Source organism: Malurus melanocephalus, unplaced genomic scaffold, assembly GCF_030028575.1.
Source record: "Malurus melanocephalus ecotype Western Australia unplaced genomic scaffold, MMel_1.1 scaffold_7, whole genome shotgun sequence".
NCBI classification, from domain to species: domain Eukaryota; kingdom Metazoa; phylum Chordata; class Aves; order Passeriformes; family Maluridae; genus Malurus; species Malurus melanocephalus.
The window spans coordinates 4,514,564-4,528,712 of NW_026623239.1; the positions used below are offsets into that span (position 1 = coordinate 4,514,564).

Sequence of the window (14,149 nt, forward strand, 5' to 3'; positions counted from 1 at the left end):
TTTTTCTTTTCCTTTTCCTTTTTTATTTCTTTTTTCTTTTCTTGGTGCAGAGCTGGATCAAGTTTTTTTTTCTGCCAGGAACAATAATAACTCAACCTGTCTGGAACTTGATAGCTATTGTGAAGATAACTGCAGCAACAACTGGTTTTGAAGGACAAAAATTCCTCCTGTCTTGAGTATTACAAATAGGGCTGCACTTCAGGGGGAAATGGTGTGGAAATTGCAACTCTGTGCTGGTAAAGGATGAGATATTGACATCTAAAATTTGCAAATAATTGCTGGACAGAAGAATGGCTTGAATGTTTTGCGCTCCATATGGTATTTAAATAATCACAATTCTCATAGACATCCGCTTGATTTGAAGTCTGCATTGTGGCCCTGCAAGCTGGGAACACACAGCAGATCATTCACCTATTTGAGTGCACACCATTCAGTTTAGACACTGCTGGTTAGGTTGAGGATTGAACCACAGTAAATAACAACTCATTTCCACATATTATTGAGACAAGACATGGGACTTCTTGGATTGGTTGTCCCCCAGAGAGAGGGAAAAAACAAAGAAAATAAATCAGAATGTCCTTGCATCACTGACAAMATGGTTAGCACTGGCAGGATGGCTTTCTGGTGAGATGAGTGCAGTGAAGACAGCCTAATTCTTGCTGGTATTTTCATATCAGAAAAGTGGTATTTGTGGAAGAAAATGAAAAAAAATAGGTAGTTTTACAACAACRCTATATTAAAATTCAGATTATTTTAACCTTCACAGATGTTCCCCCACTGCTGTTGTAATATTTTTTTTTTTTCTGAAAGGAGAAAAACAGAGCATCTTAATTTATGCTCTTGACCTTTTTTCCTGGCTGAGATRTACATTTATACACCACTGTAAGAATGCATATGCTGGCAGCAGCGTTTGAAATGTCAGAAAATTCACTATGATTAGTTAATCCCCTGAATGATTATTTTTCTGTTAGCTAACACATAAGATGTATGAGACATGAGAAAAGTAAGAGTATTTTCCTTGCTCCACTGCCAGGTCAAATGTTTTACAACTACTGTGTAAAATTCTTCTGTACATCACTTAAATTGATTGCTTCATAATTTCAGAATCAGCAAACACTGTGCTAACAAAATCTTCTTTCACAAAACACATATGTGATATTTTTTGATGCTAAATCATAGGAGCATCCACTTCTGGCAATACAATACACGATTTATTATAAAAGTCCATCATGTAGCTGAGAGCTTGTATTTTATCTCAATACACTAGCTTTGAATCATCATTTGTTTTCTGATAAACACTGATCTACCATCCATTTGAGGCCATTTTTTCCTGATTCCTTCTGCCTTATTATTAGAACTGGTGCAAATGTATCATACCAGTAGTGTGTGTATTGCTGGGTGTTTTAATCACTGTGATTAGTTCACAAAGAATAGTACTTGACTGCTTGTAGTGTGAACCAGACTATGTAGTTACTGCTCAGTGGGTTTTGGAAACTGCTAAACAAACTCCTTTAAAGGAGAAGATGAGGGTAGAGGTCAGCCCCTCCCTCCCCCAAATCTCTGGTGATTCTCTGARCAAACGCCGGGCAAAACGTACCTAATTAGAAATATCACTCTAGRTTTCAATGTTGTGATCTAATATTCAGCTTTCTCAAACTGACACCAGAGTTCAAACATTTTTCTAGATCTAGTTACCAAGGTTGAATAAAAGTGAATACTGACATTACYCTGTGCATTCAGTGAGCTCTTTTATTGAATATTTAAGAGCTGTTTTTCTATACAGAAGGTGTTAAGGYTGATTTTTATAAACTCAAAGCTGTCTTCATTATTTCAAATGTTTTGAACTCTCAAGATTGAATATGCCGTTTGAATCAGGGAAAAAAATACACTTTTAAAAACAAGCATATACAGACTACTCTCTTTATTCARTATGTTTGGAGTGGGCATTATTTGGCACTAAGTTAAATTGTAAATCATAAGCACATGGTTACAACTGATGTGTTTGTTGTTGGGAGCTAGTAGGCTGTTTTTCCTTTCTGATGCACTAGACACACTCTTGACTACTGCTGTTCCTCTTATATTTTTTGTCTGAATGGAAGGGTGCAGATTTGTGTAATTTTAGTTTGTATTTGCTTAAAGCTATGTGTGAAATGARTTTTTGTGAGAAAACAAATGCACGTTTTGTAACACCAGCTGGTAGTGGCCTCTGGCTTTTATGATATTTCTTTTTTTTTCATGTGGTATAATAGAAAACTCAGGAAAAAAAACAGGTCTTTTTATGCGAAGGAAGTTACAAGATTAATAAATGTGCCAAACCCTTACTTTCATTAAAACTGAAGCATATGTTGCAAATATGTAAAATATGCCCCAGTCACTTGACCACGGCCAGTGTCTTTGCTCCCTGATTACCACAAGGAAGCTATTAGTCCTGTAACCTTTGGACTTAGCAATCAATAGGGTATTACATGTCATGGAACTGGAGCACCTGTTTTCCATTTAGTAAAGGCTCCTTGCAGGCTTTACCTAAACCTATCCATATGTTTTCACTTATCAGATTGTTGGGCGATTATGAAAAGTGTCTTTCTTTGGAGCTGACTTGGATATTAGTGACTTGGTCACAGTGAAAGGATAACCCTTTGACTATGTGATGACCTTAATGTAGGCACTGATAAAGGTTCTGTGTCATGGAGGGACATGGCTTGACATCCCCAAAACTGCAGAGTTACAGACACAGGAAACTGAGAGTAATGAATGATGAAATATATGAAATTAGTTAATGTGATGTATTTTATTGATAATGAGGTGTAATACTGAGGGGAGTCTGACAAGACAGATTTGCACTTACTGTGTCTCATTCCATCATTCTGGATTTTAGTAACTTTTTATGCCCTCTGCTGCAGTCAAGACAGGACTGTTAATGAAGGCCATAGGATGTGGTTTTGTATTGGAGAATCTTAGCTTTCATCTTTACTTGCAATATGAATAATAAACTAAAGCAGCAGGTATACTGCTTGTATTGGTTACAAAGTAGTGCTTAGCAGTGGAATATTTTTTTCCTGATTTTCCGCTGTTGTCCTATTATGTACTTAGGAATTGAAAAATATGCTGTTTGTTTGGCTCAGGCATTTGTCCTTCATTTAGTTCTAGTTTTTCCAAGAAATAGTGCTGGATTTTGCATTCCATTTGTTAAACCTATACTTGTTAAACCTATRCCAACCACAGATTTATAGTTTTATCTGATTTCTCTCTCTTTTTTCTTTTTTGGCTCCTTTACAAACACTGGCTTTTACAATATCTTAGCAAGTAAGGGTCAGTTAATTACATGAAGTCAAGTTATCAATTAGCTACCAAAAGGATTTTTACACACTGATGTTAAAATAATGTCACAGTCAATATGCATAATCTATGTATCTAAGATTTTAGTTTGTCGGTGTACCTAAGATTTAATTTTTAAGAAGTTCACATATGCTTTTCACATAGCTTTATTCTTTGAACAAGCTCCAGGTAAGATTTCAGATAATCACAAAGATTTTCAACTYAGCATTTTGCTGGAAGCCCTCAGCATACTTCAGAATCAGGCCAGTGAGAACTGCTGCCATTGCAGGCATAAGTGAAGGAAGATGCACATTATGAACACTATTCTGTTTTACCTTTATATTAACATTTTATTAAGAAAAATATTTAAAACATTTGTACATTCTACTACTCTGTCTTTAGCCTTTCATTCTTTGAAAAATTCTTTGCAATTCTCAGTCAACGATATTATACTTCAAGATAACTAGAAGCTTTTGTGACAAGTGATAGTTGAGTCAAATTAAAATATATTTTAAAGCTTTTAATCATTGCTGCTGAGAGGTGCCAGCTTTGCTCTCAAGCCAAGACACATTTGTAACTTTTGAGAAGCATGCCCTGCATTTTAACTGAGAGTAGATCACGAGGAGGAAAGAGCTCCAATATAGCCTACATTTTTATATTCTATAAAAGAGAAGATTGTGATGTATTACAGTGGCAGTTATTTTCTATAAAATAAATGGCGGGAAATGATATAGAGTAATAGTGAGCGAATACAGTTAAAATTCCAGAATGAATAAATCTGTTGGTTTGCCTATAGTTTGATTCCATCATTAAATTCTACATGAACATAGCATCTAAATACTAACTCTAAATAAAAAACCAGCAGCTTCCAGTGAAAACTGTAGCTGTGTATGAAGCTGTCATCTTCTCAAAGTATAGCTTGTAAGACTGTGTGTACTTGCAAAACTCTACAACAGGGCAATCTGCAGTACATGGCTGCAACAAACTTCTCAGTACAGTTTTGTTTCAGCTTAATTTAGTTATCCATGCAGACATATTGATAAGAGGTGTGTAGTTTTTATAAAAATTATACATTATATGAGGGTTGATGGTGTAGACTGTTTCAGCCTGTACTCTGGAATATAAGATGATGATGGTTTTGATCATTGGATTCACCCCCAGTTCACAGCCATAGAGTCACTTTTGCTTGACTATCCCTTGGATCATGTGGAGCCTTTGCACAGCAACTTTCACAAAAAAGCAGTTTTCATCCTGCCCTGTACTGGGRCATCCTATAGGCTTCATCATTAACGTACACATCTTTGAAAACAGGTAACTTCGACAGCCTTCTGAGAGGTTTCATTTTAATGAGATCAGGTTTCTTTGTCCTGGTGCTGTCTTGAAATAATATCAAAATCAGTAAAGTACAATAAGAATTAATGAGATCAGAATCTGAGGTTCATATCTGAAGTTCAGCATTTGAGGAGGGGTGGGTGTGTGTGGGTGTGGGTGTGTGTGTGTGTAGTAGTAGTACCTGGGCGGACCATGGGTCTATGTCTTGGTTTGAGACAATTTAAAGGAGAACACTGTGGAATCTGTTGTCTCCCTTTACGGGTTTAACCAATCCCTTTCCCCCGACAAAGAATGAAAGCAAGTAGAGATAAGTGAAAAAAAAAAAAAATAGCAGTTTGTTAACCAGTGGAACAGCAACAGGCGAAAAATAACAGTGAAAACTGCTAGATACAAAATTGTTAAATTCCGAGAAGGCAGAGAAAGCCCAAAATGCCAGGGACACCCCACCCGTCCAAGTGTTGCTCCCCAGCCGAGTGCGTGGTTCGGGAAAGGGAAAGGTGATGTCAGCCTTCCCTCTGTCCCCTCCCTGCCCTGCTGGTCTCCTCGACAGCTGGAGCTCTCGCTGGTGTTCTCTGGATCAGGGGCCAGAACTCGGGGGGAGGGACTTCACCTTCCTTGCGGCAGGAGACAGCAGGACAGGCATAGCAAGGCGGCTGGGCTGGGCTASTCGCGGTCATCTCTCCTCGGCTGGACACCCTCAGTGGGGCGGAGCRGCTTGGACTGGAGCGGGGGCTGCTCCATTGGCACCAACAGGAATGGAATCCGCCCCCAGGCAGCCTCTCCGAGATGACAAAAAAGGGAAAAAAACGAAAAGAGGATCCAAAAAGGGGGAAAAAAAACCTCAGCCGAAGCAAAGGCCAGCAGAGCAAACAGCAGCAAGCTTCCCGGGAGGGCCGGTTGTAAAGACGCCCCTGATAGCGTTCCCTGCACACAAGGTTCTCGTTTGTAGGGTCTTAAAGATATAGGAACAAGTTCTGGGCACGGAAAGATGTGGAATACAGTAACATTATTTCAACAGACTATAAACTGTTGAATGATTGACGCTTATCCATGTATATGGTGGTGTTCACCTGTGACCAATATAGTGTGGGTGATGTTCCTCAATTATGAAGTAATCCAAGTATAATTCAATAAATTATTAACTCAAATCAAGAATATGTCTAAATTATATTCGCTGTTTAGGAATGTGACTTACTTTATCCTCTACCGTTAATATTATTTCTTAACATAACTAAACAGATTTAAATTCTTTGAGGCCAGGCAAAGGACTGTTTTTACCTAGGTCCTCAAAAAATAACTTTAGGGTGTAGTCCATCTGTATGGACTTCTCTATGACTTGGGAGAGAAATAATGAGTGTTAAAGGAAGCAACCAAAGTCCTTTACTGCTGGGTTCACTTTGCAACCTTCCTACATGTGCAGATTGGTTTGTACCCTTGCTCCACGTGGTTTCAAAAGTGGTGAGGATGGACCATTATCCTTCTTCATTCTCTAGCAGAACTTCTTTGAAGTCRTTTCACACAGATTCATGGGATCTGAGTTCTGTTTAAACCACTGCTATGAATCACTTGCACTCTAAGCAAACCGTCTAGTCACTGGTTTGACAGCCACCTGATTATTTGTTCAGGTTTATTCATAACTCCATTTTTTTAACCTTTAAAAGACAGCCTCAAAATCTTTGGAGAGATGCCTTCTGAGCATTTTCTGGACCAAAGGGTAGAGCTCTAGAATACAGAGCCAATCTTCCTCCACATCCCACAGGAAGAAGAGCTAGAAATGTGTAAGTGTGGTGGGTTGGCCCCCACCAAAGCTGCTCTATCACTCCCCTCTGCAGCTGGACAGGGAAGAGAATATGTAAGTAAGGATTCATGGGTTGAGATAAGGATGGGGAGAGATCCCTCACCAATTAGCAAGAAAAAGAGACTCAACTTGGGGATATTAATTTAATTTATTACTAACAAAATCAGAACAGGATAATGAGAAATAAAATAAATCTTAAAAACTACCTCCACTCCTCCCTCTTTTCCAGGCTCTACCTCCTCCTCTTTAACAGTGCAGGGAGATGGGGAATGGGGGTTTTAGTCAGTTCATCACAGATTTTTCCTGACACTGCTCAGGAAAATGAGTCCTTGCCCTGCTCCAGCCCTGGGTCCCTCCCACTGGAGACACTCTTCCACAAACTTCTCCAGCATGAGTCCATCCCAKGGGCAGCATGAGTTCTACATGGACCTAGTTCCCTGTGGAGTATGKGTTTGACACAGTGTGCATGTGAATGAGAGTGCAGGAGTGGCAGAGGTGATGCTGTGGGAGAAGGGGATGCTCAGCAGCACGCCTGGGTGCATGGTGTATTGTAGTCTGGGATTTCAGCTGAGGTTCGATGCCGAGGCTCGCACTTCAACATAGCTGAAAACCCACAGCTTAAGYTGGGTGTTTGACTTCGCTGATAGGTGAACATTGCAATCTCGATTACAAAAATTTGCCAGGACAGTTGATTAGGTCTTRCTGTGCGTTGTGAAAGAAAATACAGAAATATGAGAAAATAAACTGCAAGCTTTTGCCAACAATATGCATGCATTTTGTTTGCAGTTTGAAGTACCTGTGTGTCAGTGTAAGATTTTACATTGTTTACTGAATGTTGATGTGTGAGTGAAGTGGTGGGACAGATCATCTAGGCAAAATATAATCCTGACAACATGAAAGAAGCACCCATGCCCGAAGTATTTAAGAACAAAACTCATCCTAAAGCAGTGTGGTATGGAATTAAAAGGTTGGTGTGCAGCAGCGTCCAAGACACATCACAGCATGGTAGAGTGGAGAGTCTGCCTCTACTCAGGGGAAATCTGCTGGCAGGTTAAGAGGCAAATTAATCATCAATAAAGCTTGTGGACAAATAGTGCATACAATGCTTTATTCTGCTTCCTGCCTGTTCTGTGAGTGGAATTTTATGTGTTTACTGATAAACACTAGTAAAGGCCCAAAGATAAGTCACTTTTCCTGTCTGTTCCTGCCTGGACTCCTCAGAGATCAAGCACTGGGACAAAGTGCCGGGAAGGGCATTGGTTTTGTGTGGATTTACGGACTTTTCTGTTGAGCTGCATGCAGGAGTATAGATGGTGCTCCCATGAACCCTGTTGAGCAGCTCTGGGTTAAGGAGTCTGCAGGAACTAGAGCTGGAGCAGGCATAAAGAGTGACAGAAATAATGTGTAAAAATAAATGTGGACAACTTATGGCCAGTTCTTGGGCAGGCAAGGATGTGATGATGCTGACACCTCTATCAGGAGAAGGCAAGGTGGCAGGGAGAGGCCACAAAGCCCCAGGCGGAGGTGGCTTGGGTGAGGATGATGACCCAGGTAGGAATGTGCAGGGTTTACCTTAAATCTCCCATACGTTCATTTCAGAGCAGTTGGCTTTGCCATCTCAGTAGATCTTTGAATGTAGTCTTCGGTGTACACTTTAGATAGACTTGACAATTAGAATTTATGGCATATGGAAAAGCAATAAATGGTTATTTTAGTGTTCTGACTTGGTATTAAATGTGACTAAAGGACCAGTGAGGTACCTGTGTTATCTGCATCATCAGCAAATGCATGTTTCACTTGTTTAGGAGCAGTTGAAGTAATATGATAGGTAAATGTACAGCTGTAGCAGTCTGATAGTGCTGTGTTTTTATTGATTGTCTCAGTAAATGCACCAGGGTATTAGGTTTGCTTGTCACAGTGCTTAGTGCCTGGGGTAGTTGAGCAAGTTACTTTTCCACTGAGTTGACCCCCAAGTCCCAGAGTCTTTCAATCAAACTCCTTGGATTTCATACACTGGCAATTCCTTTCCTTTTCTAATGAGCTGTATTACAGAAAATGTGTCACCCCTTTTGCACCATGTAATACTAAATCAGATCGGAATTCATGCACAATTATGTCAGTGGAAATACAGTATTACAGACCTGCTTATCTCAAGATAGCACATGGAAAAATAAACTTGCACAGCTGGCAGATTTACTTGATTCTGCAGATAAGTTGTTTGTAAGTAATTGAGCTGAGAAATGTATATGGATTATTTTAATACATATCAAAAATATATAAGAAAAATTACTAATAAATATTCAAGCATTRTTTCTTTCTCCTATTTCCTTTCTCTTTTTAAGCTTTCTTGGCCTGTTCAGGTGCTAAGATAACAAAGTCCAGGATGGGAAAACCAGATTTTATCTTAGCAAACTGTTTTTGTTCTGAAGGCTAGCAGCTTTAGAAAAACAAAATGGATACCACTCCTTTATGTAATGTCATAGATACTCTAAAGCCAGAGTAATAGAGAGCCCTGAGAGAAAAGCATTCTATTGAAAAAGCATTGCTTTCTCTTAGTCTTTAGCAGTGTGAATAAGTCAGAACAGCATCCAAAGCTTTCTTGCAATGGGAAATAGTAATTTAGGATCAAGTGCTCAGCAGATGTGCTTTTCACAATGGTTAAAAAAAAAAAAGTACAGTTTTTACTTCGCACAACAATTCCTTCTACCCTCAACATATTAGCCAGTGCTTTCCTATGCCTTCAATGCCTGGTATTAACTATAATTTAAAATTAACTATGAAAAGCTGTTTGTTGACCTTTAATTGCTGTTTGATTAAAATTTTAAATAGCAACAGGAGAAGAATAGGTGGAAATTCATTGTAATGCATTCTCCACTGCTGGGTAGGAGGCTAATTTGTACTTGGATTATAGGGTTTTATTTTTTTAAAATTTGTAGGGAATTTGAAATTTCTGCATATGTTCATGTATACCAAAGTGTCTTTTGTATTTTCTGTAGTCACAGAACTACTTTCCTTCCCACTCTCAAAGAACAAATGCTGCCTGAGTGTTTTAGATCAATGCACAGCATATAGCGAAGATCAAAAAACAGTTTACTCAGCTATTTTTCTGAAGTATAATACACATCCCTGCATTTTGATAGAAGTATGGTTTGCATAGTAATAGTTGTGGTTTCTGTGTAGTCTACTAAAGATTAAGATTTTATAGTCTATTCAGGGAATGCTTGAAGCTTCATTATCAGAAATTACATTATGTAATGTTATAGACCAAGGGTCAGTTTGTTACTAAATAGTTGTTTCAAAAGGTTCTTACATTGTATAATCCTTTTCACTCATCTACCTCAGGATATTTTGATTCAGAAGAAAACATTTTAACCCCTTGATATTTTTAGAAAGAAAAACCTTATGCTGAATTTTGAAGTCTAATGAATAAATAGTGAAATGTCATTCCCTGAAAGCGCTACAGATTCTTTTTCCCCTGGTGAAATGTTGTTTTATTCAACATGGGAGTTTCTCTGTATTCGAGACTGGCTGCTTTTGAAAGGAAACCACAGCAATTTGGTCTGGGCTGTGTTTTCCTCTGATGCCAGTTAGACTTTTTAGAACTACCATAGTGGCAAAAAGGCCAGTCAAAAACTGGCAGGTTGAAAAGGAGCAGTTCACACTGCTGGAGCTCCCCAAAAGAATTTGGTGAGAAAGACCTTAGTAACACTGCTGTTTGACAATGCACATTTGAAACTGGTCAAAGGACAGCACAACCCCTTCCTTGGGAGCTGCTAGGAGAGTAATATAGGGAAAGAGCAGTAAATTTTGTAGCTTTAATGTAAAGTTTTGATAAGGTCCTAAAGTGTCATGCAGATAGACACTATCTATTGAGTCTGTAAAATTACCAATGGCTTTTAAAAGCACAACAGCATTACAATGCAAGGAGAATTGGAGTATTCCAKACTGGAGTATTCCAGTCTTGATGCAGGACAAAATTAGGTTTTTTTTTCAGGTTACCAAATCAGAGTAGTTATAAAATGTAGAGAAGAATTGTGTAGGGCTGGAGGAAGAAGTTGTTATAATCTGAACATGAAAAACATCCTGAAAAAAAAGTAGTATGACCTTTTAGAAAACCACTAAAATAAAARAATCTGCAGTCAGTGGTATCCTACACTGTATTCTTATTTCAATATTCCTTAACATTTTGAATAATTTGCAAGGATGATGTCTAAAATGGCTTTCAGGGAATCTAGAAGGATATATTTTGTCAAGGATGAAACTTTAGTTCAGCTCTTTAGTTCTGCTCTTACAATATTCTGCTTTGCTTTTTCCACCATAGGTAGAGAGGGTTAGTCAAGGACAGGGAGCACTCCAACACTGCTGCACTGAAGCGTTTGACCTGCCTGAAGTGTTGTCCTTTCCCTCTGGAGGGAGGGAACTGTGCTTTTYTTCAGGTCATTGTCAACAGTGCTGTTCAGAGGTGTATCCTAACAAAGGGTACGAGGCAGGAGCATARGCAGAGCTCAGACACMAGGTATAAACTATGATGTACTGGACAGGTTACCTGCTCTTGGGATACTGGAAAGTGTTTGTGCTTAGGAAAGCTTTATTTTYTTCTTTTTCTCTCCTCTTTTCCACATATAATTCATACTACTTKTATGCTCTAGGAGAAAATTGCAACTCTGATTATAACATTGAATTATCTCCAGCATAAACTGTACTTTGCAGCATTTCGTTCTTACAGGTTTAGTGTTTATTTAAACCTCTTCAGTGGTAGCTGAGGTTTTTAAAATATTGATTGAAAGTAAGGAGAATTGAATGTGATGTGGATGAGATTAAAACAGAGCTGCCAAAAACAAACCTTCTGTTTTGCTCCTTAAGATTAGTCACGGTGGGGAGGGGAAAGCTCACCGCAGCTCCGTCTCTGGAATTGGCCAGGGAATTTTTACAATGTAAATGGAATATAAAAAAGTTGGAAACACATGACCATGCAGAAGAGAGTAATAGTGAATAGCCTCGTGCCTTTGAGCAGATCTCAACCCATCTGATGCTGGAATCACCTTCTCTGGTGCAGATAATTGCTCTCCTGCCCCCTCTTTCAAGGTATACTTGTCCTCTGGGGATGCTGGGACACAGCAGGCTCTGCCCTTACAAGTGCTGCCTCCCCTTCCTACAACAAACAACAAAAAAAAGTCTTAATGATGGTCATTAATTATTAATGTTAATAATATTACATATTAATGTCAATAGTGTTATAATAAAGAGCTTCAGCCGTGTCTCTATGATGTGAAGCAAACTCAAAGACAGCCCAGGAAGGATATCCTACCAGGTTATGCTGTCTCCAGCAGTCACTGGATTTTCCCTACATTCTCTTTGTGTTATCCTAACACAACAGGGGTATTTTCCAGCTAGTGGAGGGAAGCACTTTGCATGCTACACACACATGTGCTGCTCTATTTTTGAGTAAGGCTTGTTAGTGAATTCTCTTCCTTTCTCTCYCCTGTAGCACTCTATTAATATTTTCCACCACATTAGTATTTTCAGCTGCAGAGGAATCAAGAGCATTAAAGTCAAAGCAAAGGTAGTGAGATGTTTGGGCCAAAGCAGAGCACTAGGGTGCCCTGTGGGAGCTGTGTGCTCAGGAGTGCCAGCTTCTATAGAGCCTGGAGTCCGAGTGAGAGTGAAGCTCAGTATTGCAAGAGGAGGAAGAAATTACTGCATGGTACTGACTGGTAGTTGCTGATTTCTACTAAAAAGTAAGCAAACCCAGATACTCCCACGCCACTACCCTCCRCCCTCCCTGCTGTTGTATTTTGATATGTAAAACAGAAGTTCTCATGTCATTTTCAGTTTGAGATAGGGTTGAAGACACTTAGGTATTCAGATTTCCTCTCTTCCCCAGAATAACAGAGCTCTTCTTACATGTTTGTTTTTGCACATGGTGTTGTACAACTGTGTAGTAAAAATTAATCTGTTTCRAAGTGTGGATTGGCAGAGTTCAACTGCAGGAAACAGTGGTGTTAGGATATCAGTATTCGTGCAAGTGATTAGTGTTTCAATCTTGGGCATGCTCKTAGTCCCAGCTCTCATAATCAGAAAAAAATACACAATATAATTACACATTATTCACCTAGGATGGCAATGGTTAGTGAAAAGTAGTATTTGCAACTTTTTTCTTTCTAAAAGAAATCAGTGCTGTAGCTGGAAAGCACTTAGGTGGCCCTGTTAGTTCAGAAATTTCATAGAGTTTATTTTTACTATGTGGTTGAAGTTTTTTTCATATCTGTACAATCTTCTTAGAATGCAGTGGACTCTACTTCTCAGTACCTTTTWTCTTGGCTAAAATATCGGAAGTTCCATCATTCTGTCTACTGATTTGTTGTTCTACTACTACTCCTCTGAAATGTTTTAACAAAAATGCAAGTACTTCAAATAGTAAACAGGAAAGATTTCATCTCATAGAATCATGTTGAATAGTTTGGATTAGAAGGGACCATCATGTGTATGTTATATTGTCTGTACTTAATTTTCACTGTAACCTCTGCTCTGTAGTCTGACTCAAACTTGTGTTTGAGTTGCACAAGCTGTTTTAAAAGTGTCATTTTATTGTGTGAAATAATAGAGAGTTGTCTTACCCACTAGGAAAATGATGGTGTATGTGTTTAGTTCTGCTGTTAGTTTTATTAAGCTCTTCATATTAATGCTGTTTTGGCAGCAGGGTCCACTGGTGAAAAATAATTTACTTTTATCAGCWTTAGTTCTGCCTTTCAAGTTCATGGAACATTTCTATCTACAGTCTTATGAGAATAATTGAAAGTCTCAATTTACTCTCTCTAAACCATTCATTATTTTTAGTATCTTGATTATATCCATTCATCTTCTGTGTAAATTAAAATGTCCTAGTACTTTTTGTTGCTCATTGTCTTAATTTTCCTTGCATTGTTTTCATTATTTCAAATGTCATGTCTGCTTTTCTGATTTTGCTTTTTATTTTTATTTTTTAACTTGGATTCAGTATTTTTGCTGAAATTATCAGGTTTATACAATAGCACAAAGTAAACTGCTAGTGTTAGTAATTTAATTGACTTCATTATACTCCTCAGAATTTTGACATCACCACTTTAAGTAATTCTGTCACCTCCAAACTTAGCAGCTCAACCTTCCTTCTTTTTGATCTAGATTAATAAATATATTAAACATCATCTGTAGTACAAAGGTTAACCTTTCAGTGTATATATATACCCTTTTACTTCTTTCTCCTTGCATAGTTATTTTGATATCCTTTTTTTTTAGCAACAGCCCAACAGATTTCTTTTAAGCACAATGAAGATTATCATTTACGTTCTCGTTGTTGATTTAACTGTTTTAAAATTCTAAAAAGTTTCAAGAAATTTTAAATAACTAGTTTGAAAATGTCACTGTGTGTTATTAGGTACTCAAAACAACCTACCCAAGGGCCTTGAATTTATGCTGTAATCATAATTCTTGTACATGTGTTCATTATGGAAGGTSTTGGTGAGGTTTCCACAGGGTTTGCTGCTTCAAATCAAGTTTTTGTAAAAGAAGTTGTAGAAAAAAGTCAACAAAATGAATAATAACAAATTATCAGGACTGGGTGATGTTTGCCCAAAAAAGGCTGAGGGAACCTTGGGAGAAATAGCTGAACCACTAAGAGTGGTGTGGGTTCTTGAAGCTTATGTGGGTCCAACATAAGAGGGGCAA

The 14,149-nt window shown here is 38.3% G+C and overlaps 1 protein-coding gene across 1 annotated transcript in view; it reads left to right on the plus strand.

The window, feature by feature from the left end:
- The window catches only part of MCTP1 (multiple C2 and transmembrane domain containing 1), a 155,645-nt gene that overhangs the window by 118,537 nt on the left and 22,959 nt on the right, over positions 1–14,149 (plus strand). The gene's annotated exons all lie outside the window — the stretch shown is intronic.